Source organism: Helianthus annuus, chromosome 4 (assembly GCF_002127325.2).
Source record: "Helianthus annuus cultivar XRQ/B chromosome 4, HanXRQr2.0-SUNRISE, whole genome shotgun sequence".
Taxonomy (NCBI): domain Eukaryota; kingdom Viridiplantae; phylum Streptophyta; class Magnoliopsida; order Asterales; family Asteraceae; genus Helianthus; species Helianthus annuus.
In genome coordinates this window covers 56,989,717-57,013,678 of record NC_035436.2, presented here as the reverse complement: position 1 = coordinate 57,013,678, position 23,962 = coordinate 56,989,717, and the positions used below count along the sequence as shown (strand labels likewise).

At 39.3% G+C, this 23,962-nt stretch overlaps 1 long non-coding RNA gene across 1 annotated transcript; it reads left to right on the top strand.

Moving 5' to 3' along the window:
• The first annotated feature begins 1,016 nt into the window (after nt 1-1,016).
• LOC110934665 lies at nt 1,017-2,584 on the top strand. The gene is made up of 3 exons (XR_002588533.2): nt 1,017-1,156; nt 1,792-1,879; nt 2,351-2,584. It is a non-coding gene; the product is annotated as an uncharacterized LOC110934665 (long non-coding RNA).
• Nucleotides 2,585-23,962: the final 21,378 nt, after the last annotated feature.

The window sequence follows — 23,962 nt, the reverse complement described above, 5'->3', positions numbered from 1 at the left end:
AATGCATACTCCAATATGTAATGACCCGTCACGAACAGGTTAAATGAATGAAAATGACATGTTAGAGAGCGGTCATGCATTGACCTGTTATAAATAGGTCAAACGAACCAAAGTTTTAAAGAAACTAGAAATGGGATTGAATGTGCATAGTACATGTCGGTAGCAAACGTAGTGTGATGTTGAATCTCGAGTTGAGTACGAGAGGTGAGTATGAAATGGTAGTTATGTTGCAAGTATGTTTTTAGGTGTAGGTAAATAGATGTATGAGTGTACATATATGAACGTACGTACGTATGTGTTAAAGGGGATTGAATGTGCACAAAGGAATAAAGCTTGTATGTATTTATGCATGTATGTATGCATGTGTGAATGTATTCATGAAGGTATGTATATATGTATGTAGGAACATATGTGTAAATGTAAGTATATAAGTATTACATTTGATTTAAGAAAGTAACGATAAGACGTATAGTTATATATGTTCATGAATGGGACCCTTTTTATAAGGTATGAGTGAATTCTTGCCATGGTGTGTATTGTGAATGAAATGAATGAATAGCCAAGTAGTGATGATCATCACTAAGGAGCTAACAGGAGACAAGAATCCAAAATCCAAAGATATATGAATGTATTTTAGAAGTGTGCTATATAGAAGGACTGGTAGTAACTGGTAAGTAAAGAATTATGGCCCCGTGGATATGAGCAAGGTTTCGGGGACGAAACCTCTTTTAAGGGGGGACTTGTAACACCCCAAAAACGGGCTTGGTAATTTAGACCCGGTTACTATTAAGAAACGGGTAAGGTACCGTTAATGAGAAAAGTTAACCTGAAAAATAAGGATTAACTAGGAATAATTAACCTAGTTGATTATTGGTCTCGTTAGTAGTAAGCGAAGAGTTGTAGCCTTATTTGATTAAAATGAAACATGAGGGACCAAAGTGGGATAACTCGAAAGTTGTTATGTTAAATGAACATAACACACACACACACACACACACACACACACACACTTCGTGTGTGTTCTGTACGTGATCAGGGGAAGGCTCTAGAGAGCCAAACCCTAGTTCATCATATATCAACCAATTGAAGGATGAATCGAGGCTCAAATTCAAGAAGGAACATGAATTAACGATCACCCAAGCTAGGGGATCATAAGGTATGTTGAATTTTGATGTTTAATGAAGTTGAGAAATCTTGATGAACATCACAAGTAGTGATTTATGTATGAATTGTTTAGGTTATGGCCAAATTGACAATGTATGCTTGCTTAGGAACGAACCCTAAGTGAAGATTTTGAGTAAATTGCTATAAATTGAGTATTTTGATGATTTACTACACCTAGCTAAGTGGGTTTATGTCTAATTCATGAAAGGGTATGAAATTGATTGTGAAAATGTGTAGTATGTGATGTGTACATGTATATAGACTGAGTATGGTATATAGTTTGTATGATGTTTACTTGTATTGATGAATGAAAGTGATAACTAGGAAGAAAAAACATGAAATACTTGTACATTATGCTTAGGAAGTAGTACGCACACCAAGTGTTTGATGAAATGTCTAAAAGACAATAATAAGTGAAATTGTATGCAAGTAATGGGTAAATAGATATAGTTCATGTGAAGATTATCTAGGGATGATGTCGAGTATACTTTATGCTTGTTTAAATGAATTAATGATGTTGAGTATGCTTCATGTAGGTCGTATGTTAGATGTGAATTTAATATGGTTGTTCATATGTATGAGCATATATGCTAATAAGAATGTGAATGTAATGACATGAGTGTATAGGAATCATGTCAAGATGGATGGGAGCGTTGAAGGCTAACGGGCTAAGAAGACTCAATCAAGTAAGCGAACGAAAATACGGACGCACAAGGTAAGAGAACTCCAAACTTACCCTTTAGTTTGGTAATGTATTTATGATATATGTTAATTGCTGAATGCAATGTAAGAAGATATGGATCAATGCTATTACTAAGTTAAGTTTTAATGGAATGGGTTGGAAGTGGTTAAGAAAGAGATTCGATTAGGTTTGGGTAAGAAAGGGAACTTACAAATGAAATTATGCTTGAATGAATAAGATGAGTTATGTGTATTTGAGGACATGTTCATATAAATGGAAGCTAATGTATTAATCGTTTTTCTATTGAGAATTAATGTGAAGTATAGGCATGTTAACAAAGGAAGTGAAGGTTGACTCCACAATCCGATGCGAGTAATCGAATGGATGGATGAAGGGGCTAGTATAAGAAAAAGCATGATATGTTGACACGCTATTATGCTTGTGTTAAGATTTTTGTATTATGTCACCGGTTGCTAATAATGTGTTTGAATGTGGTGACTGCAGGCTATATATGTTTGGATGTTTCATCTAGAAGTGTACGCGGTTGAAGATCGAGTCAAGACACGGATTGTATGTGGATGTGTACGTAGTCACTTAAATTGAGACATGTATGTTAGTTTTTGGATTAATTTATAAAATAGATTAATGTATTTAAATGAAAGAAAGAATATCATGAAGGAAATTTTAGGTATTTAGTTTCCGTTGCGAATCTTAGGTTAAAACGTGTTAGGGTGTTACAAGTTGTATTTGTCTGATGTAGTGCGTGGTACGATAAATGAAGATCAAACACGTTGATTCTACGAATACCCGTGTAGTTCTTCCCCAACCCCAAAATTCAACCCAAAGGGCACGGAATTTGAAGTGAAAAATCAGTTTTCTCAAAATTCAAGTCTGAACTTTTCATTATCTTTAGCAACATATAAATAGAGACTGAAATTCGAAAATGGGCCTAAAACACACTTGGGCCAAAAACTAGAACAAAACAAAAGTCCAAAAAACCCACTAAAAACATAAAACATAAAATAACTCATGGAAATAAGCGTTTTTTGGCCCGGACGATGACCCAAACCGCCGTAGGCTGTTTGCAGCAAGATAGAGCTTGTTCTCACGTTCGAATCGCCTGGTCGCACGTCCCAAACGGACCCCCGTAGCCCAAGTTAGAGCCATTTTAGTGAGGCCCCTTTTGTTACGCGGTCTTGGGCCTCCAAATACAAAATAGCCCGCTCTTCTACACTTGGGCCTACATCATTGTCCGAGCTTAGTAAATTGTATATGTCAGTGTTTCATTGTTTTGGATGCTGGCCGGTACATGTTGTTCGAGTTTGGCTTTTGGATTAATGAAGGTTATATGAAGTCTGACTATATTTAGTGTAATCCGAGTTTTAATGGTTTATGTTTGCTGAGTTTATATGTCATATGTCCGAATATATACATATACCTTGCTGAATTCCGATTCTGATAAGGGAAAAAGGGACTTTAGGGTTTGGCAATGCAAGGTGTCTGCACTTGAGATAGGGTTCCGGATTTAATTACTGGAGGGTTAGGAATCCTGGTTTTGTATATAAGGAAATGGGCTGATGTTGTATTATAAATTATGGGCTGGTAATGTAATTAAGATGTGGGATCCTCCTATTTAGTTAAGTGCACGTGGCCCAGATCTTTAATTGTTCATTCATGTGAGCACAAGTAATTTAAAGATAAACATTTGATATTAGACAAATAAAATATGATATGTGACATGCATTAAACAAAACCACTCGTTTAGGCGAGGAGAGTCTGCAACTAGTTTGAGTATATATTATAAGCTAGTGAACTCAAAGCTATCTGCATAAGTCTTTGTTGTCGCTAATTAATTTGATTAATATAAGTTTTATTATCATTAACTATTAGTTATGTTATTGCTTCGCGACTCAACTGTCCAGTGAATAATGATTTCCATCATAAAGTGTTTGTGGATATGCTATATTATTGCATTCTGAAAAATGTGACAATTTTTAATTAGATTATAACTGGTTGAGTTATAAAGTTTGTGCGATGACCGTGTTTCTTGAAATCACACTATATGTTATCAACTATTGTCACCAACTAGAGAACCCATTGTGTGTTACCGTATGTTAACTTGATAGCCTGATAACATAAACACTTGGTTGTTTGGACAATTAGGGTATTGCTTAACCCTACATACATACTTACTCTTACTGTACATTAAGTCCCGTGAACGAACCTAACATTTGTTTAACGTGTAGAAGCACGTTATTGCATACCGAGCAAACTAAGGTGAGTTCACTACTCTTTTACAAGCATGTGTCCCCGGGGGGGGGGGGGGACAAACAAACTACTATTCCTAGGAGGAATACTTTTTACACTATTATTCCTGTGATGAATACTTTTTCTACATGTTGTAGTTTAAACTCGATGTTGGTTAATAAACTCAAACTCTATCACGAAAGTCGCTACTTACATACCGAGCTAGTTGCCTGGGAGGCAACGGGGTATTAGTTGATAGCGCTATTAGGCTTGACAAACCTCACACCGTGCTGGAAGCCGGGCGTGAACTAATGACCTTAAATACTTTGATCAATGATGATAGACATTGATGAGGGCACAACAAACAGAACAGTTAATCGGTACCGAGTTTATTATTCGTAACATGTCTTTAAACTAAACACTTACTTGATTTATGTAAACAAAACTGTGAACTCGCCAACTTTATATTGACACACTTTTCTGCATGCTTGCAGGTTGTTAGACACATCATGCTTTGGAACTTGCTATCTAGAGAGCGGGAAGTGTCATGGGGCATATCATTTTAGGAAACAATTATTACATTGTATTCTGAAATGATTTGGTTTTTAATTATGTTAAACGATTACAATTGCTTCTGCTAGACGTTTACTTTGTTGAAACGTTTATTTATAATAAGCACTATTCATGTTGGACATGATACTTGTGTTAATAATATTTACTGTTAGTTTGACATGATTGGTGGCTAGATCCTAGTACATCACACGCCTCGCGGTGATATCCGAATGTTTATTTTGGGGGTGTGACACTACAACACCCAAATACACCAATTTTCGAGTTTTTGGTTGTCGAGTATACCCATATCTTCATGATTATTCCCTGCATAAGTTGGCACCATGTAGCATTCCTTGTATTTTTATGGGCTACTCAGTCAATACAAAGGGTATAAATGCCTTGATTCACAAACATCTCGAATGTATGTGACTAGCCATGCTTGCTTTAACGGATGATCTTTCTACTCTCTTTTTGTCAACTTATTAAGATGATTACATACTTATCCCACAAACCACTATGCTACCCACTACTACATCCTCTACCCCATCTTCCAATCAAACAATCAGTCCATGTGCTCTTTGTAAAGAGGCACCCAATACATATTCCACTAAACACCCTACACATCAGCCTATTCCTTCCATCACACCCGTCACTCCTCCTTCTCCCCAAACTAACCAAACCCAATCTGTCCCAGACCTTCTAAATGACCACGACACGGCCCATTATACTTCACCAATAACCAGCCAAATCCCTTCTAACAACTAGCCCACGTCGTTAACCCAACCTACCACGACTCATTCCAATTCTCCCACTACGACCCAAACTACCTCATCGGACCAACCACCTTCGACTACAACCATCACATCAACCCACCCTATGGTGGTGACCCATTCCAAAGTGAGTATCTACAAGCCCAAACACCAACCCAATTTTTCTTATCTTACCCACCATGCTCTATATACCACTTTGCAAGCGGTGTCCGAACCAAAAGCTTTCAAAACTGCATCTAACAATCCTCACCGGATACAAGCCATGAGAGATGAAATTCTTGCCTTGCAAAACAATAACACCTGGACCTCAGCCAACTTCTACCAATATAGTCAAAGTGGGTTTTTCGAACCAAATTTCATTCTAATGGTTCCATTGATCGTCATAAAGCTCAGCTTGTGGCACAAGGTTTTACACAAATTGTAACGCGCCACATTTTCATACTTTCCTTATTCAGAAAATGTATTTGTATTTTTCTATTTTTGGAAACTTGTAATCATATCGTATTTGCTTTGTATTCAAAATCTTGTAAACCGAGTTTTGATCATAATGAAAGTCTATTTTTATACATACTTATATGTGTTGCAATACTTGGGTTATACGTTATCAATCTTGACTGCATACCAATACTCGAAATATTTGTACTCATAACTTATACGTGCTTGATAACTATTAAATATGTGGTTACATTTTGTTATAATATTCTTGAAACGTGCCAAATACTAAAAACTGGCACACACTAACCCAACCCATAACCGTCGAGCTGAAGACACACGAAAGCAGCCCAAGCGGCCACCTTCATGGCCTTCGTGCCACATAATAATAATAATAATAATAATAATAATAATAATAATAATAATAATAATAATAATAACAACAACAACAACAACAACAACAACAACAATAATAATAATAATAATAATAATAATAATAATAATAATAATAATAATAATAATAATAATAATAATAATATAAAATGAAGCACATGCTCCATGCTTTCTATTGTCCACACGAAGACAAAGGCCAAAAACGGGGGCATTCGCCCCATCTAAGTTCCACACGAAGGCAGTGGCCTTCGTGCCACTACATGCCTTCGCCCCCTTCCTCATTCACCCCTATCTCTTTTGCCGCGAACCACCCACATGAAGGCACCAAGAGGTGGCCTTCATGTCCACTAAAAGTGCCTTCGCGTGGAGGTTTGTCTGCACAGAACTGTTACGCACAATTACCACAGAACCTTCTAAACTTTTCTGGTTCACTTTTAATTCAGCTCCTAACTACCTCCCACTTTATTTAATGCTTAAACCCTAATTTTAGCCTATAAATACAAGCCTCCTTTCACTCTAAATCCTTTCCACTCACCTCAAACTCTCTCAAACTCTCATTTCTCTCAATGTGATTCAAGCACATCAGTGAACTTCAAGAGTTAACATTGAATTCCTAACTCACTATTTTCATCTTTTCTTCTTCTTGTTTTCTCTAAACTTCTTAGATAACCTCTAGGATGGTTCCCACTATTTTTCCTTGGCAAACTAAAGTGGAACCTCACCACATTGAGGTCTAGGATAGTTATAAACTTTCTATTGTGATTAATATTCTTATTTCTTGTTTGTTTAGGTTAAAACCTGGTGTAAACTTGTACCCATCAAGCTCTTAACTAAGTTCATAGTTGTGGGTTTGTGTTATGGTTGATTTCCACCAAGAACACAAGCTTAAATCTTATTAAAAGTCTGTCCAAATGTTCTAAGTGATTGAACACCATCCAAGCTTCAACCTCTTATGTTCAAAGCCTTGTGCATGAGTTGTGTGTGAACCGTGGAAGCTTTGGCTATCCATATGAGTTCCACAAAACCTCTCTTGTTCACACTTTTCATACACCGAGTAGCTTCCAAGAATCAAAGTAACACAACCCCTGTTGAACAAAAAGCTTAGCAAACCGTGATTATACTCGATCCCATTTACTGTTTTACACACTTTGGGTGTAAAATGTACACTATATTACAAATTCACATGCTCACGATTAAACTTGTTTACATACACACTCAATCTGTCAAACATGATACTTGTTATTACATGCTATACTCATTCTTGTATTCTATATGTTCATTAACTTTACAAGCCTCCCTTAACAATTATAACGCTATGGATTAACACACCGCCTGTATTCTTGTGGTGTTATTAAGTAAACTCTTTTACAACATTGTCGTTGCAAGAGGTAGGGGAATGAAAACTTGTTATAACCTAAATTTGTACCTCTTATACAAGACACTGCTCCTTCAAAACTTTTCTCTTTAAGAATATACTTGTAACACCTCGAAAAATTTCGTCCAATAATGTCTTGACACGTGTCATAAGGTTCCGTTATGTGAAAACATACTTTAGAGGGACTAAAAGTGACAAACAGTGAAAACTATGGAACGTAAGGGTCCAAAGTGTCAACAATGGATAAATAGGCTCTATGATAACCCTACATAATGTTTATAACCTTAGACGGATGGTTCATGGATCATACGACGCGGAAATTGCACAAAAGTGATGTATTGCAAACTATAGGGGCCAAAAGTGTCAACATGTTTAATTTATACCTCTGAGTGAACTTTTGGCAGACCCGAAGCTTTGAGAAGCTAAAATATACTCACTAGAATATGTGGTTAAAATTTCATGAAGTTTCGTCAACGTATGAGAAAGTTATGGCCAAAACCGTACTTAAGGGACTAAAAGCGTCAACGTCGAATTTCAGGGCTTTTCGGTTGAGCGCAAAGTTATCCGAGGACATTTCCATGTTGGTAAAAGTCCTAAGGTTCTTAGAAACCAAGTTTGGGGGTTTACGGGTCGAGAAAAGTAGCCGAAACAACGCACGCAAGCTCAGGGACTAAAGCTGCCAAAATAAAAACAAGTTTTGGCTGAACAAGGGTCAGGCGACCCGCCTGGTATGACCCAAGCGGGCCGCGTGGGGCTGCCAGCGACAGGAATTTCGTTTTGGGTCGAATTGGGTCCGAATTTGAGTGACATACAGCTGGTTCTTGCCTCCAAAAGCTCCAATTAAAAGCCATGCATGGCTATGGCTACAGTACCCTCGAAATTTCAGCTTTAAAACAGATTTTTCATCAAATTCTTGGCCATTTGCAATTGATCAAGAAACTCACTTCACTCAAGAGCTCTCAAGAACCTTCAAGGCAGACTTCTGGAGCACCTCTGGACATCAAGGCCGATTCCTAGTGATTACTAAGCACCTATAGGACCTTTGTAAGCTTCCAATTCGTTCTTTAATCCGTTCTTGTTGTGATTATTGCTAAAAGTCAAACTATTTGTTCATAAGCTTTGACTTTCTGATTAAATAAGTTTCAATCAGTCATTTCTCGAATTGAAACCTGATACATGTTGGTAATATTATGGGAAACAAACCCTCAAAAGGGTACTCTCTGATTCCCACTACATGCATGCTAAATGTCGAGTCAAACCTATTTCTAAAAAGTCAACAGAAGCGATTTTTGTGAAAAATGACATGAATAATGATATAGATGACATGCAATCTGTTTGATCTTCATAGAAAGCCTTATTATGAATATAAGAATGTATTTTACCACGATCAACTCGACGATCTTTAGTGTAAACCCGGATTGGAACCGAAAGTCTTAATAAACGACTTTTTCGTAAACTATCGGTTCGGATCCGTACATGCATGTGTGAGATCTGTATTTTAGAGCATTTTTGACCATTGGCATTTTAGTTAAACTTTCTGGAAATTTTATGTCATAAGTCTATGCTTAGCCGATTCGAATGCATGTTTCCGATTTATGCATAAAGTTGACTATTTTGCCCTTTTTGATATAAAACGTGATTTTTGGAAAAGTGAAAGGATAGAAATCTTTATTTCTAATATATAAACTTGCACCGAAAATTTCGGATCAGTTGGTGGTCCAGATTGTGAGTTATGGCCATTAGCGTAAAACTATATTATAAATTTACATAAACGGTCCTTTTCGCGTAGAACCCGTTTCTGGCCACGTTTTGATACGAAACTTTTTACCAACAGATGTAATATAATATTTTGGGATTTTAGATGATTTTTATTTAATTTTTGGCTGATCGTATCTTGGATCGCTTAGTTATTTCGGCTTATGCCGGTTTTGACCATTTTAGCCATAAAATGAGTTTTACACATCCTTTTGACCCGAAACCTTTTTCTACTGATTTTATATGATGAATAAATTATTTTAAGTGTTCTGGAAATATAAAAATCTCAGATTTAATTTGAAAACCCGAAAACGCCCTTAAATCGCATATTTAGCGTTTTAAGCGCATAGTAAGCGTTATACTTGTTTTAAACATATAAGACCTATACCTACTGATGTGTTTAGCATATTTTCATATAAAAACAGTAAGTATAAGTATATGAACTCAGACTTCCAGTTTTGGCACTTTTAGCCCTTATGAAATTACTAAAATACCCCTACGGTGCATAGTTTGGTTTTAAATGATAAATTTGATATATGGGTCATACCCTACTGATATAATATGTTATAATAAGTATATTTACTGTATGAACCAGACCCGAAACTCAGAGTTCTAATTTTCCTCTTTTATTATCTTTTAAATGACCAAAATGCCCTTCTAAGGCATAAATTGAGTTTAAAATTATTCCGGGCAATATAGAACATAACTTACTGATATTATATCATATTTAAAGCATATTATATCAGGGAACTTGCATTTGAATCATTTGTCTACCCGTATCGCCTTTTTTTTACGTTCGGTTCGGTTTACGTAACTAGTTTGCGTAAATTGACCGAAACGGGCCAAACAATATCATTTTTATTTCAAAATCCAGAATGTATTTAGTATACCCATATTATACAAGTATTCAAACTTGTCGGGTCTAAATCACATTCTATCCGGTCTTTCGCTTAATCGTGCGTAAACCGTATTATTCTTAAAACTAACCGGTCAAAGCTTAAGCTTAAATAAAAGACCCGTTAGGAATCTAATAGGTTAATTATAAACCTTTGTTCCAGATTAGGAGGCCCGGTAAAAGCTACCAACACTTATCATTTGTGACTTATACTTGCTCAGGTAAATACATTTTGACTTATTTTCCCTATACGGGCTTGGGGTACGGTATTTAAAATACCGCTTGATCGGGCGCACAAGTCCTGCTCCTTATGGGTGTACAGTCTTGAATAGCTTGTGCGACTTCGTTTAAACAGTCTTGTCTTACTTAAAGGCTTTGGGGGGTTATTGACCGTGTCCCGGATATCCTTGGCATTATCTTACGAGATGGCCACGACCAGAGCACGGGGTGTAGGCGTACACTCGTCGTGTATAACTCTTTAATGTGGTGTGTCATTTACTTCTTAGCCCGGACAGCAGATCCCGGGCCACCAAAGATACGAGTGCATGTAAATCGTTCACAAGTTTATATTATATAATTATCCCAAGTTAATAAAAACATTTATGCCTTGTGCGTTTAAATCAATTTTCAATCATTTTCAAAATGAGTCAGTCGATTTGTATTTACCAGTGTAAACTGACGTATTTTTCCCAAAAGGTTAAGTGCAGGTACTATACGGAAATAGGCTGGCTGTTTCCTAAGAGCGTCCACTATAGTCTCGCAAGCTTGGACGACAAATATCTGTTGAACTATTTTTATCTTACTTTATTTGATCCGCCTGTGGATCCGTTTCAACTACTGTGATATTTATTATTGCAATTTATTTAAAAGTTGAAATGTATCTATTCTGCTTCCGCTGTGCATTATTATATTGTGTTGATTGTCTATGACGATGCCAACTACGTCACTGTACCCCACACCGGGCCCACCGGTGACACGTGGAAATCGGGGTGTGACAGGTTGGTATCAGAGCCAACGCTGAGTGAATTAAACACTAGTCTTTTGTGTTTAATCTCAGTTACACAAATGCACATTTCTCGATTTTCGAGTCTAGACAAAGAACTTAGGAAATGTTCAACATTTCGTTTAATTTATTTTTATTATTTTGTTTTGTCTTATATATTTGTTGTGCAACTTGTTTAATTTTTGACAGGATCATTATGCCGCCACGAATGAGAGGTCGAGGAGGATTTGCTACATCCCACGACCATGAGGCAGGGCCCTCACATAGGCGAGCTCCATCCGCCACGCACAACACAGCCGCCAACGACCTTTGGAGGTCTTTCGCCGAGCCTGCTAGACACTCGGTATCCGCCAGCACTTCACCGTCATTACCCCACTCGTTTGGGCCCCACTCGGAGAATGGGCCCCATGGTTCGCATGGATCCTACATACCTTTGCATCAGTCACCGCACCAGTATCCAGCACCAGTCTACCAAGGTTTATATAACCCTGATGCTTTTGTGGATGAGCCAGTGGGTCATAACCCACTCGGACCGGAGGACCACTTTTCTGGTGGTCACGAGATGGACGTCGACGAGGATACGGACCCCTCGCTACCACCGTCAGGTACGCCCAACCATCCCATTGAGATATCGGATGGGTCGCCATTTAGGGGATCACCCTACAATGGTGTGGACAGCTTTCAGGAGAGATTTAAGCAGCATGATTGGTATTACACCCCCAGCCACAACTCTCCGATGCTCCAGTCTCACCAGGTTTCGTCGGTGCACTCGCAGCACCACTCGCAGCAGCAGCTTCAGCAGCAGCCGCCTCTACCGCAGGACCTATTTGAGGCCCTATGGCGTGACGTGATCACTCCGTCACCACCGCCGCCACCAGTTTTACCTCCTCCGCCTCAGAGGCCAAGGAGGAATGCGCGCATGTCTACGCGCGGAAGGATTCGCATAGGCACCCCTCCACACGTTGGTAGCAGCCGCTACACGCCTCTTCCCGAGGAGTCCGAGACGGGGGAGTCTCAGCATCCCGTATCGGAGGTCACTTCAGTACCGATTCCGCCTCTGCCGCCGCAGAACTATGGAGAGCCGATTCCGGCATACGCTAGCGCAGCTCAGTTTAACCCGTTCGAGCATGTTTTCCCTCAGGGTTATGATTACACAGGAGACCCTTATTGGCAAGCTGTGAACTACAGCTCACTCCCACCTAGTGGTCCATTGGGAGACACTTGGGCTGCTGGGCAGTCTACTTTTGGTTACCCTCCGGGTTACCAGCAGCCACCGCAGCCGCAGCCGTATCAGCCACCGCAGCCACAGCAGTACCAGCCACCGCCACCGGCGCCTATGATGTCGCCGCCGCAGGTTCAGGAAATCCTGCATGGGATTGATAGCATGCGACGTGAGTTTCAACACGAGATGCGAGCTGATCGCCGTCGCACCAGTGGCATGTTCAAGAAGGTGTTTGACCTGCTCAAGGGTAAGAGCAAGAGGGATCATTGAATCCTTTAATTATTGTCTCATATACTCATGTCCCTGCGTGGACATCTATCCTTGTACTCTACCCCTGCGTGGGTATATCTGTCTTATTCTACCCCTGCGTGGGTATGCTGTTCTGTTGACCCCTGCGTGGGTTTGCTTTATTTTATTTTGCTTTTGTTGTTATTTGTTTAGCCCCTGCGCGGGCATGTTATTCATGTTATTTCAAAGTCCCGTTTAGGGCAAAGATGTACTAGTACTTTATTTGAAATTTGAAATGGTTAATTTGAATTTCTCATTTTATTTATGTGCATGAATATAATATTAAAATAATGGAAAATATCAATTTTTATTTGATTTGCCATTTTATAAGAATCTTAGTAAGGTATAACCTAGCTTGAATGCCTTATTAACAGGCCTGGCCATGATGGTAAAACCTGGTTGAAAGGATTCAACTCCCTGTTAACATCTGAAAACATGTTAACATTCCTGGCCAAGCGTGATCTGTAAAATCACACAAGCCACCCTTTTTAATAAATTATCTACAGATTTTATCTGTATACAAGTCTATTAATGGCTTGATACCTACGGGTTATGACTATGTCATATAGTGACAGTTGTGGTTTATGACTCTCTGTCTAGTAAAGGATTATTTGTTTAATTATACAATTTATAATCCTATAAAAATCTAAACTTATAATTTAGTAATTGTCCATGTGACTAGGCCTATGGTGCCAATATATATATTTTCATTCCTTGATTGCTAATAAGAGCCTGAATGAAATTTATTAAATTAACTGCTAAGGTTCTTGATACCATGGTTAATAAATCGTCTAGAACGATAATACTGTTAGGTTCTAAATTAGACCTTGTCCTTTATTGTAGCTTAAAGCTACAATGGCCAAATCGGAGGAGACCAACAGTCATTCTGGGGAACACTCAGATAATGCAAAGATTCACGTTACCGGTGCAGAGTTGCAAGCACTGATAGATAACGCTGTTGCCAAAGCTATGGATAGGCAATTCAGGGAATCTAGTGGTACTCGGAGTAGGACCCGAACAGAAACGCACGCAAAGCCCAAGACTCATTCTGAGGCTCATAGTAAGCCGCCATCTAAAAAGAGTGAGCCGAAGAAAGCTGAGGATGATAATCACTCCTCCAACCACAGCAGCATCCCAAAGCAGGAGATTAAGCTGAAACATGACACGTACAGCAGGTCCTGTACGTACAAGTATTTTGTATCTTGCAAGCCCAGAGATTTCACTGGGGAAAAGGGAGCCGTCGATTGTATGACGTGGATTGATGAGATGGATACTGTGGTTGATATCAGCGCGTGTGCTGATAGGGACGTCGTGAAGTACGTGTCCCAGTCATTCAAGGGAGATGCGTTAGCATGGTGGAAGTCACTCCTACAAGCTGCCGGTAAGGCCACACTGTACGGTTTGTCATGGGAACAGTTTGTGGCCCTGATTAAGGAGAACTTCTGCCCGCAGCATGAGGTTGAAAGAATTGAATCGGATTTTGTGTCTCTAGTTATGAAGAATCTCGATTGTCAAGCGTATCTTACTACGTTCAACACCTTATCCCGGTTAGTGCCTTATCTGGTGACCCCGGAGCCGCGTAGGATTGCTCGATTTATTGGGGGTCTGGCACCGGAGATAAAGGCAAGTGTCAAGGCTTCAAGGCCTACTACTTTTAGATCAGTAGCTGATCTATCCCTCTCCCTCACTCAAGATGTCGTCAGACTTAGAGGTATGAAGAGCTCGGAAGAGAACAAAAGGAAACGTGAGGATGATACCTCACGAAAATCTGAGAAACGATACAAGGGAAACAACGACCATAGGAAAGGGTCGGGGTTCAAGAAAGGGGATCAGTCGGGTGAGAAACCCAAATGCAAGGTTTGTAAGAGGCATCACTTTGGGAGATGCAGGCAGGAGTCTAAGTCCCAGTCTTTTGAGAAACGTTGTGGGATCTGCAAGTCCACAGATCATAAAGCTGTGGATTGCAAGAAAATGAAGGATGCAACTTGTTTCGGTTGCAACGAGAAAGGGCATATTCGGCCCAACTGCCCAAAGAATGCGAAGAAAGCAGATGATGGGAAGAAGACTAATGCGAGAGTCTTCAGAATGGACGCTAAGGAAGCAGTCCTTGACGACAACGTCATTACCGGTACGTTTCTTGTAAATGATGTTTTTGCTAGAGTCTTGTTTGATTCAGGAGCTGATAAGTCGTTTGTAGATGATAAGTTTTGTAAATTGTTGAACCTTCCTGTTAAAGCCTTAAGTGTAAAATATGAGGTGGAATTAGCCGATGGAACCATAGAAACCGCCTCAACTGTTCTAGATGGATGTGTTATATCCATTAGGAATCATTCTTTCCCGTTATCCTTGCTTCCCTTTAAGTTAGCTGGATTCGACATAGTAATAGGCATGGATTGGTTGTCGAGTAACCAAGCCCAGATTCTGGTAATAGGCATGGATTGGTTGTCGAGTAACCAAGCCCAGATTCTGTGCATAGAAAGCAAGTAAAGTAAAGACTCCGTCTGGTGAGTCACTTACTATCAAGGAGATACCCAGCATGGATTGCCTGAGCAAGTGTCCATGCTCAAGGCATCCAGATGCATGCAGAAGGGATGTGTCATTTATATGGCAAAGTTACCAATTGATGAGCCGAAGCCGAAGATTGAGGATATCCCTGTTATCTCGGAATATCCTGAAGTATTTCCTGAAGAGCTACCCGGGTTGCCAACCGGATAGACAAGTTGGAGTTCCGGATAGACATTTTCCAGGTGCAGCACCTGTAGCAAGAGCACCATACAGATTGGCAACCAACTGGAGATGAAGGAGTTGAGGACCGCAGTTGGATGATTTGTTAGCTAAAGGTTTTATTAGACCTAGCTCGTCTCCTTGGGGAGCGCCAATCTTGTTCGTTAAGAAGAAGGATGGTTCGATGCGTCTGTGCCGATTCGATATCGTGAGCTTAATAAGGTCGCTATCAAGAATAGGTATCCGTTACCCAGGATCGACGATCTGTTCGATCAGTTGCAAGGAGCAAGTTATTTCTCCAAGATTGACCTGAGGTCAGGTTATCATCAGCTAAAGGTCAAAGACGAAGACGTACACAAGACAACGTTTAGGACTCGATATGGACATTACGAGTTCCTAGTGATGCCGTTTGGGCTCACCAACGCACCAGCCGCATTCGTGGATCTCATGAATCGTGTCTGCAAGCCCTATCTAGATAAATTCGTCATCGTCTTTATTGACGACATCCTTATCTACTCGAAGAGCCAAGCTGACCATGAGAAACACCTTCGTTGTATTCTCAAACTTCTGCATCAGGAGAAGCTTTATGCCAAATTTTCGAAGTGTGAATTTTGGCTTCGAGAATCCAATTCCTTGGACATGTAGTAAGCGAGCGTGGTATCCAAGTAGATCCCGCTAAAGTAGAAGCAGTCATGAACTGGCAGGAACCGAAAACTCCTACCGAGATTCGCAGTTTCCTCGGATTGGCAGGATATTATAGGCGATTTATCGAGAACTTCTCAAGGATTGCTGCGCCCCTAACTTCGTTGACCCGTAAGAAGATTAAGTTTGATTGGGGCCCTAAGCAGCAGGAATCCTTTGACATTCTGAAGCAGAAGCTGAGCAATGCGCCAGTGTTGACATTGCCTGATGGAATAGATGAATTTGTGGTGTATTGTGATGCATCACATACTGGCATGGGCTGTGTACTCATGCAGAAAGGCAAAGTCATTGCCTACGCTTCTCGACAGCTCAAGGTGCACGAGAAGAACTACACCACCCACGATTTGGAATTGGGTGCAGTTGTATTTGCTTTGAAGTTATGGAGACATTACTTGTATGGAACCAAGTGCATAATTTATTCGGATCACAAGAGTCTTCAGCATCTGTTCAATCAGAAGGAATTGAACATGCGTCAAGTCAAAGGCGATGGATGGAAACTCTCAATGACTATGATTGCGAGATACGATACCATCCAGGCAAGGCAAATGTGGTTGCCGACGCCTTAAGTAGAAAGGAAAGGGTGAAACCAATCAGAATCAATGCCAAGCGCATTGAGATAAGGAATAATTTGAATGAAAGGGTGTTAGCTGCACAGAAGGAAGCTGTGCTGGAAGCTAACTATCCTGCAGAAAAGTTAGGAGTAACTGAGGAGCAGTTATCCTACGACAAAGATGGAATGTTATGACTAAACGGACGAATATGGGTTCCAGTATATGGAGGACTTCGGGATGTTATCCTCCAGGAAGCCCACAGCTCTAAATATTCCGTTCATCCTGGAGCGGATAAGATGTACCAGGATTTGAAATCAAACTACTGGTGGATTGGTTTGAAAAAGTCCGTGGCCGAGTATGTGGCCAAATGTTTGACTTGTGCGCAAGTCAAGGCTGAGCATCAGAAGCCGTCAGGTTTGCTACAGCAACCTGAAATCCCCAAATGGAAATGGGAAATGGTGACAATGGATTTTATCACCAAGTTGCCGAAGACGAAAAAGGGAAATGATACCATATGGGTCATAGTAGACAGACTGACTAAGTCAGCCCATTTTCTACCCATCAAGGAGACGTATAGCTCAGATATGTTAGCACAATTATACGTCGATAAGGTTGTAGCGCTACATGGTATACCTATATCTATTATCTCTGATAGAGATACTAGATATACGTCACATTTTTGGAAAAGTTTCCAACAGTCGTTGGGCACTCGTTTGAATTTTAGTACGGCTTATCATCCTCAGACTGATGGTCAGAGTGAGCGTACCATTCAAACTTTGGAAGACATGCTTCGTGCATGTGCGATCGACTTAGGTGGTAGTTGGGATAAGAACCTACCACTGATTGAATTCTCCTACAACAACAGCTACCATTCCAGCATAAAAGCTGCGCCCTTTGAGGCCCTATACGGTAGAAAGTGTAGATCGCCCATTTGTTGGGCAGAAGTTGGAGATGTCCAGTTGTCTGGACCAGATATCGTCTTTGAGACGACAGACAAGATCGTTCAGATCCGTGATCGTTTGAAAGCTGCCAGGGATAGGCAGAAAAGTTATGCGGATCCTAAGCGCAAGGATTTTCACTTCGATGTAGGTGAAAAAGTATTGCTTAAAGTATCGCCCTGGAAGGGTGTGATGAGATTTGGAAAGAAAGGCAAGCTAAGCCCGAGATATATAGGACCTTTCGAGATTATCGAACGTGTCGGGGCAATCGCTTACAAGTTAAACTTGCCTGAAGAACTTAGTGCCATTCATAATGTGTTTCACATCTGTAATTTGAAGAAGTGTTTCGCTGACGATTCACTGGTTATACCGCATACAGATATACACATAGACGAAAGTCTAAAATTTGTGGAAAAACCTTTGTCGATTGAGGATCGACAGGTAAAGAAGCTTCGACGGAAGCACGTGCCTATTGTTAAGGTCAAATGGGATGCCCGTAGAGGACCCGAGTATACGTGGGAAGTGGAATCCACGATGAAAGAAAAATATCCCCATTTGTTGGTATAAATCTCGGGGTCGAGATTTCTTTTAAGGGGTGAGGATGTAACACCTCGAAAAATTTCGTCCAATAATGTCTTGACACGTGTCATAAGGTTCCGTTATGTGAAAACATACTTTAGAGGGACTAAAAGTGACAAACAGTGAAAACTATGGAACGTAAGGGTCCAAAGTGTCAACAATGGATAAATAGGCTCTATGATAACCCTACATAATGTTTATAACCTTAGACGGATGGTTCATGGATCATACGACGCGGAAATTGCACAAAAGTGATGTATTGCAAACTATAGGGGCCAAAAGTGTCAACATGTTTAATTTATACCTCTGAGTGAACTTTTGGCAGACCCGAAGCTTTGAGAAGCTAAAATATACTCACTAGAATATGTGGTTAAAATTTCATGAAGTTTCGTCAACGTATGAGAAAGTTATGGCCAAAACCGTACTTAAGGGACTAAAAGCGTCAACGTCGAATTTCAGGGCTTTTCGGTTGAGCGCAAAGTTATCCGAGGACATTTCCATGTTGGTAAAAGTCCTAAGGTTCTTAGAAACCAAGTTTGGGGGTTTACGGGTCGAGAAAAGTAGCCGAAACAACGCACGCAAGCTCAGGGACTAAAGCTGCCAAAATAAAAACAAGTTTTGGCTGAACAAGGGTCAGGCGACCCGCCTGGTATGACCCAAGCGGGCCGCGTGGGGCTGCCAGTGACAGGAATTTCGTTTTGGGTCGAATTGGGTCCGAATTTGAGTGACATACAGCTGGTTCTTGCCTCCAAAAGCTCCAATTAAAAGCCATGCATGGCTATGGCTACAGTACCCTCGAAATTTCAGCTTTAAAACAGATTTTTCATCAAATTCTTGGCCATTTGCAATTGATCAAGAAACTCACTTCACTCAAGAGCTCTCAAGAACCTTCAAGGCAGACTTCTGGAGCACCTCTGGACATCAAGGCCGATTCCTAGTGATCACTAAGCACCTATAGGACCTTTGTAAGCTTCCAATTCGTTCTTTAATCCGTTCTTGTTGTGATTATTGCTAAAAGTCAAACTATTTGTTCATAAGCTTTGACTTTCTGATTAAATAAGTTTCAATCAGTCATTTCTCGAATTGAAACCTGATACATGTTGGTAATATTATGGGAAACAAACCCTCAAAAGGGTACTCTCTGATTCCCACTACATGCATGCTAAATGTCGAGTCAAACCTATTTCTAAAAAGTCAACAGAAGCGATTTTTGTGAAAAATGACATGAATAATGATATAGATGACATGCAATCTGTTTGATCTTCATAGAAAGCCTTATTATGAATATAAGAATGTATTTTACCACGATCAACTCGACGATCTTTAGTGTAAACCCGGATTGGAACCGAAAGTCTTAATAAACGACTTTTTCGTAAACTATCGGTTCGGATCCGTACATGCATGTGTGAGATCTGTATTTTAGAGCATTTTTGACCATTGGCATTTTAGTTAAACTTTCTGGAAATTTTATGTCATAAGTCTATGCTTAGCCGATTCGAATGCATGTTTCCGATTTATGCATAAAGTTGACTATTTTGCCCTTTTTGATATAAAACGTGATTTTTGGAAAAGTGAAAGGATAGAAATCTTTATTTCTAATATATAAACTTGCACCGAAAATTTCGGATCAGTTGGTGGTCCAGATTGTGAGTTATGGCCATTAGCGTAAAACTATATTATAAATTTACATAAACGGTCCTTTTCGCGTAGAACCCGTTTCTGGCCACGTTTTGATACGAAACTTTTTACCAACAGATGTAATATAATATTTTGGGATTTTAGATGATTTTTATTTAATTTTTGGCTGATCGTATCTTGGATCGCTTAGTTATTTCGGCTTATGCCGGTTTTGACCATTTTAGCCATAAAATGAGTTTTACACATCCTTTTGACCCGAAACCTTTTTCTACTGATTTTATATGATGAATAAATTATTTTAAGTGTTCTGGAAATATAAAAATCTCAGATTTAATTTGAAAACCCGAAAACGCCCTTAAATCGCATATTTAGCGTTTTAAGCGCATAGTAAGCGTTATACTTGTTTTAAACATATAAGACCTATACCTACTGATGTGTTTAGCATATTTTCATATAAAAACAGTAAGTATAAGTATATGAACTCAGACTTCCAGTTTTGGCACTTTTAGCCCTTATGAAATTACTAAAATACCCCTACGGTGCATAGTTTGGTTTTAAATGATAAATTTGATATATGGGTCATACCCTACTGATATAATATGTTATAATAAGTATATTTACTGTATGAACCAGACCCGAAACTCAGAGTTCTAATTTTCCTCTTTTATTATCTTTTAAATGACCAAAATGCCCTTCTAAGGCATAAATTGAGTTTAAAATTATTCCGGGCAATATAGAACATAACTTACTGATATTATATCATATTTAAAGCATATTATATCAGGGAACTTGCATTTGAATCATTTGTCTACCCGTATCGCCTTTTTTTTACGTTCGGTTCGGTTTACGTAACTAGTTTGCGTAAATTGACCGAAACGGGCCAAACAATATCATTTTTATTTCAAAATCCAGAATGTATTTAGTATACCCATATTATACAAGTATTCAAACTTGTCGGGTCTAAATCACATTCTATCCGGTCTTTCGCTTAATCGTGCGTAAACCGTATTATTCTTAAAACTAACCGGTCAAAGCTTAAGCTTAAATAAAAGACCCGTTAGGAATCTAATAGGTTAATTATAAACCTTTGTTCCAGATTAGGAGGCCCGGTAAAAGCTACCAACACTTATCATTTGTGACTTATACTTGCTCAGGTAAATACATTTTGACTTATTTTCCCTATACGGGCTTGGGGTACGGTATTTAAAATACCGCTTGATCGGGCGCACAAGTCCTGCTCCTTATGGGTGTACAGTCTTGAATAGCTTGTGCGACTTCGTTTAAACAGTCTTGTCTTACTTAAAGGCTTTGGGGGGTTATTGACCGTGTCCCGGATATCCTTGGCATTATCTTACGAGATGGCCACGACCAGAGCACGGGGTGTAGGCGTACACTCGTCGTGTATAACTCTTTAATGTGGTGTGTCATTTACTTCTTAGCCCGGACAGCAGATCCCGGGCCACCAAAGATACGAGTGCATGTAAATCGTTCACAAGTTTATATTATATAATTATCCCAAGTTAATAAAAACATTTATGCCTTGTGCGTTTAAATCAATTTTCAATCATTTTCAAAATGAGTCAGTCGATTTGTATTTACCAGTGTAAACTGACGTATTTTTCCCAAAAGGTTAAGTGCAGGTACTATACGGAAATAGGCTGGCTGTTTCCTAAGAGCGTCCACTATAGTCTCGCAAGCTTGGACGACAAATATCTGTTGAACTATTTTTATCTTACTTTATTTGATCCGCCTGTGGATCCGTTTCAACTACTGTGATATTTATTATTGCAATTTATTTAAAAGTTGAAATGTATCTATTCTGCTTCCGCTGTGCATTATTATATTGTGTTGATTGTCTATGACGATGCCAACTACGTCACTGTACCCCACACCGGGCCCACCGGTGACACGTGGAAATCGGGGTGTGACAATACTGCTACTCTTCAAGATTCTCTGTTTGAGGATTATAATTTTGGTAAGAAATTTGAGTGTACCCACGTTTAAGCAACAATGAAACTTTTGTTAGAGTAGCAGTATATTGAAAGTGATAGCAACTTAATCAAGAGTTAATCCATAAAACTAGAACTCATAATAAAACCCAATAATCAACTACGAAGGTCATTTAGGTTTAACTTTGATTATTAGGTATCCTCCCTGACTAAAGCTGAAATGGATATTGGAAGTTTATTGATCCTACCTTTTCTAATTAAGTCATTTGCATCAATCAATTTTCTAAATGGAATAAAAAATTGTTTTTAGTATAATTGATTTTATGTTTTAGAATAACGTGTTAGGATCTGAGTTTGGATTGATTGTGTTTTACGTTTGAATTAAGATGAAATATGAATGAGAAGTGCAGTGGAATATAAATGGAAACAAACTTTGCACACAATCAAACAGGAGAATTGCTTTCAACATACAAGTTTAACATTGAACCGAATGCTTGAATTTATTACAAGATTCAATTACGATATGCAAGTATGTAACAAACTCCCCCTCAGCCTCTGCTCATAGTGATTTGTTCATACAGGAATGAAAGTGATGAAGAGAGCTCATAGAACAGTACATGGTACTGTTCTATTTATAGGCACGGACAAACCACTGTGGCATCTTTGCTGACGTCACCATGAAAGTGACATCTAACCTCCTAACAAACTCTAAGCACTGATCTAATACAAACACTGCTATGCTAACAACTGATTATAATACATTACATAAAACAAACTAAACTACTGCTTTATCCTTCCACTGTTGTGACTCCAGCAGTACTTGAGAACTTCAGCAGTGCTTGACCCATAGCAGTAGATTGATCAGCAGGGCTTTAGTCTTCATCAGTTTTTGACTTGATCAGCAGTTGTAGGTCAGCAGTTGTAAAGATCAGTGGATTGGAGGTCATCAGATGTTGAAACCACTTTCAAGGGGAGAGAAAGAAAACATAACTTCTACTTATTTGGATCCACTGCTCTGATCCAGTTTTGGCTTTTATTATCTGTTCCTCTGATAGGGTTCAATCCCAACAATCTCCCCCTGGAACAGATAATGGCAAAACCCTTCATTATTTGTAGATCTTTATTGCCTCATCAACAGTTCCCTTATTTGCCCTTTGAGTTGTAACTCGAAGTCTAAGGTATCTGTATCATCTTCATCCCTGCAATGTGGAAGATCAAGGAAATCCTGCAAATCTTCAATACTTAGGCCAAGTGATTGTTCCCTTGTTATTTTCTTCACTTCTCCACTAGACTTGATCACAGTCAGTATATGGGACTGTTTATCTGTTTTCCGCTTTAGTACTTTTGAGTCTGGTGGGTTTCTTGGGAGATTTTTATTTGATGAGGAGTTTGGTGATGCTGGCCTGGTGATGACTGACTGAGCAGTGCTTGCAGGTTGATTCAATCCAAAAGTTTCTACTATCATCCTCTAAATGCCCTCTCTTACAAGGTCATCTCCTACCATTAACTCTTTTACTGTTTCGACATCCAACTGTTTTTGTTGTCTTCTTTTATAGATGGGAGCACCAGCTGGAGCAGTGGCTCTCCTGATTTGCAGCTTTGATGGTCTTGTTGAAACCTCTGCTTTAGGATAGTCAGGTTTTTGTGGAACCCTTGGATCTTTCTTCCGTAGTTCCTCAACCTTTTGTAGGTGGCCCTGAATTTATCTTCTTTCCATCTCATCACTTGATTTTTAGACCCATAATCAGCAGCAATTAATTCCTCTTTCATTCTCTTCGGCTCCAATGTTTTTTCAGGTACATTCTTCTTATACTTTGCCCAATCAGGAGGAGTGTGTTTGACCTTGTTTTTAATCATTTCTTGAATCCTGGCTGCTTCACTTTCAAGCTCAGGAATGGTCCAATCTTTATACATGTATTTCCCCCCTTGTATTTCTTGTATGCTATAATGTTGTCAAGGTAGTCTTTTCTTAATGACTCATCTGCTCTTTCTGATATCTGTTGACAAACATTTTTTGCAAACTGCTCCAAGGATCTGACTTGAGTGAGTAGAAATTGATAATGCCTTTGAATTTCTTTGTTAGTTTTTCCTTGTGAGTTCCTT